The sequence below is a fragment of the Bos javanicus genome, chromosome 2, assembly GCF_032452875.1.
Source record: "Bos javanicus breed banteng chromosome 2, ARS-OSU_banteng_1.0, whole genome shotgun sequence".
Classification (NCBI taxonomy): domain Eukaryota; kingdom Metazoa; phylum Chordata; class Mammalia; order Artiodactyla; family Bovidae; genus Bos; species Bos javanicus.
The window spans coordinates 3187851-3191512 of record NC_083869.1 but is presented as its reverse complement, the minus strand read 5'-3'; the positions used below and the strand labels follow the sequence as shown (position 1 = coordinate 3191512).

The window sequence follows — 3662 nt, the reverse complement described above, 5'->3', positions numbered from 1 at the left end:
TTTCCTAGACTTCATAGATTATTTGTGATCCCAGGGCCAACTTTTCCAACTGTCCTCCAGACCTTTAACCTCCTTTGACAGAATGGCTGTGAGCACCAATTGGAAAACAACAATGAAATGAATTTCTTATAGCTTGGCATGGCCAAGCAGTAGAAAGATATTTTGTTTGTATGTTTTTAGCTTCTATCATTCTCTTTCTTTTTATGATGGTTAACTCTAAGCCTTATCACTAGTAAATAAAACCATGATGTTGGTAGTCACTGACCTTACAATAATTTTTTATGTAAACATACTAAGACTTATCCCTTTGTGTTTTTTTGGTTTCCTTTTGAGTTGTAAAAAAGTTCCCCAATTAATCAGATCTAAGCTCTCCTGCTTCCATTATTAAGCAAAGTCTGTCACTTGAAGCTTTCTAGAACTGCATATCTATTGCCCCTCCATAGATGACCACCAACATCCTTGGATCTGTTTCCCTCTTCTCTTGAGATCCAGATGTCAGGCGCTCATTTAACATCAATCTGTCCAAAGCAGATCCTCCTGGAGTCCCCACACCTGTGAAGAGTATCCCAGTGGTCCAGTAAAGGTCATTTAGGCTCCTCCCACTATCCCTTTCCCCATGTACGGTAAGTGATCAGTCCACTTTGTCTATTTATTTATTTATTGGCCCTGCTGAGCATCTTGTGGGATCTTAGTTTCCCCAACCAGGGATTTAACCTTGGACCTGGGCAATAAAACCATGGAGTCTTAACCACTGGACTGCCAGAGAATTCCCCTACATTATTTTCTCACACCCTCTTTTCCATTCCCATCCCTGTTCCTTTAACCCAGTATTTTTACTTTACATTTAGATAATTGAAATAGCCAAATAGAGAATCTTGATTTCTACAAGCTCACCCGTAGTTTGCTGCTTTGCAATCAGTCTTTCCCAACCATCCCACAAATGCTGAGGATTATTTGCAAAATTCATTATTTTTTTTTTCAACAAATAAGATCTTTTATTTGTCACCATTAAAAGTCTGCATTTTAAACAGATTCTTGAACTGGTGGCTTGTATCCATCATCCCGTTCAACTTTAGTACCTGTCTCACCCACAGCAGCTTTTCCAGAACTACTACCTTTAATATGTAACTCCATGAGTTTTGCCAATTCAAACTTGGGCTTCTTCAGCACTTTTTCTTTTCTGATGAAGACATCATAGAGCGGATAAATAGATTGGCAAGCTTTTTCTATGTCTTTCCTAATGCTATATGGAATCAATTTATTGACCAACTCTTTCAAGTCATTTGTCTGCACCTTTCAGGTCATGATTTCCATCATCTTCTTGCAAATCTGGTGCACCTACTGGTGCTGGGCATCTGAAGTCATCTGAATCTGATTGCTGCACTTTTTTTTTTTATTAGAACCCACACAAAACAGATGAAGCAAGTAACCAAGTAGTCTTGACATCAACATGAGCTTTAATCATGGTCTGCCATTTTTTGATCCATGCCATGGAAAGATCCATGCAATGGAAATTAATTAAGCACTTTTTGCCCTGAACATCCTCAGTAATTAGTTTGAGTTTTCTAAATGCAACGTCATCATTGTGCAGATCAGCAAGACTCACTTCAAAAACATGCCCCAATAAATGCTGGAGAGGGTGTGGAGAAAAGGGAACCCTCTTACACTGTTGGTGGGAATGCAAACTAGTACAGTCACTATGGAGAACAGTGTGGAGATTCCTTAAAAAACTGGAAATAGAACTGCCTTATGATCCAGCAATCCCACTGCTGGGCATACACACTGAGGAAACCAGAAGGGAAAGAGACACGTGTACCCCAATGTTCATCGCAGCACTGTTTATAATAGCCAGGACATGGAAGCAACCTAGATGTCCATCAGCAGATGAATGGATAAGAAAGCAGTGGTACATATACACAATGGAGTATTACTTAGCCATTAAAAAGATTACATTTGAATCAGTTCTAATGAGGTGGATGAAATTGGAGCCTATTATACAGAGTGAAGTAAGCCAGAAAGAAAAACACCAATACAGTATACTAACGCATATATATGGAATTTAGAAAGATGGTAACAATAACCCTGTGTACGAGACAGCAAAAGAGACACTGATATATAGAACAGTCTTATGGACTCTGTGGGAGAGAGAGAGGGTGGGAAGATTTGGGAGAATGGCATTGAAACATGTATAATATCATATATGAAATGAGTTGCCAGTCCAGGTTCGATGCACGATACTGGATGCTTGGGGCTGGTGCACTGGGACGACCCAGAGGGATGGTATGGGGAGGGAGGAGGGAGGAGGGTTCAGGATGGGGAACACATGTATACCTGTGGCGGATTCATTTCAATATTTGTCAAAACTAATACAATTTGTAAAGTTTAAAAATAAAATTAAATTAAAAAAACAAAAACAAAAACATAAACAAAAACATGCCCCTTGAGGTCATCAGATGCAATTTTGATTCCTTGAAATCTTGTGACCAATGTTTTACCAATATTCCTTATATTGAACATAGCTGGTGCTTTCACATCACACTAATCTTTTTTAGAAAATGGGTCAGCCACTTTCTTCTTGGCTCCCCTTTTGCCTCCTTTCATAAGATGCTTGTTCTTGCCAACTACCATGGTGCTGCTCAGTGAGCCAAAAAGGGCAAAATTCTTTTTCTTCTCATATTATTCCCTTGCCAAATTATTTTGTGGTTCTCATTGGTTTATTGGTTTAAATCCTAAGCCCTTACTGTGATATTTAAGACTGTCCACAGCCCTCTCCAAACCTGTCTCACAATGTTTTTCAAGGACTTCATATCCTCCAAAAAATATTTCCATTCTACGTTTTCCTAACAGGTCCACAATTTTTCATCTTTGTAGCTTTCATTTACTCATCAAGTAATTAGTGTATCAATACTCAATGACAAGGCCTGGGATAGGTCTTGCTGATGATACAGCCTCTTTTCCCTAAAAAACACACCTACTCCTTCATGCTCTTTCTGTGATGGGAATGGCCTCCCCTCTTTCTTGTGATACCCTTCTCTTGAAATCCTGCAGTGAGATGGGATATGCCTGACTTTATGAAAAACATTTTCCAAAATATATCAAGAAATTCAAAGACATTCTTGCCCTTTGAACTAGTGATCTCCACTTGTTGGGAATCTAAGGGTATAATCCAAACTGCAAAAAAATAGTTTGTATAAAAAGATCCACTTTGCTACCTTATTCATCAGCTTTATTGATAGTATTGAAAATGGAGATAACATATATAATACAGGATGACATAAACAAAAATAATTTGATTATAAGAATAATAGAAGACTTTTAAACTCTACTTGATAAACTTTGAGGAATATATTACATTTCCTCAATTTCCAAGTACAGAAGCTTCTCATAATATGAGAAAATGCCCATGATGAATTATTTGAAAAAAATCATACTGAAAGAATGCATATGTATTTATGCATGTGTGTATGTATTTAATCTTTATAACTGTTTAACAAATTATTTTAAAATTATATATAGTAAAAAAGGACAATGAGTAAACAAATTACAATATTACCAGTGATTATCTCCAGAAATAGATTGTAGATAATTTCTTTTTAATTTCTTTTTTATGTCTTCCAAATTTTAAATGTAACAAGCATGTATTATTTTCACATGATTTATTT

The 3662-nt window shown here is 36.9% G+C and overlaps 1 pseudogene; it reads right to left on the bottom strand.

Annotated features, from left to right (window-relative positions):
* Nucleotides 1–326: 326 nt before the first annotated feature.
* LOC133235349 (small ribosomal subunit protein eS1-like) lies at nucleotides 327–2748 on the bottom strand (annotated as a pseudogene).
* Nucleotides 2749–3662: the final 914 nt, after the last annotated feature.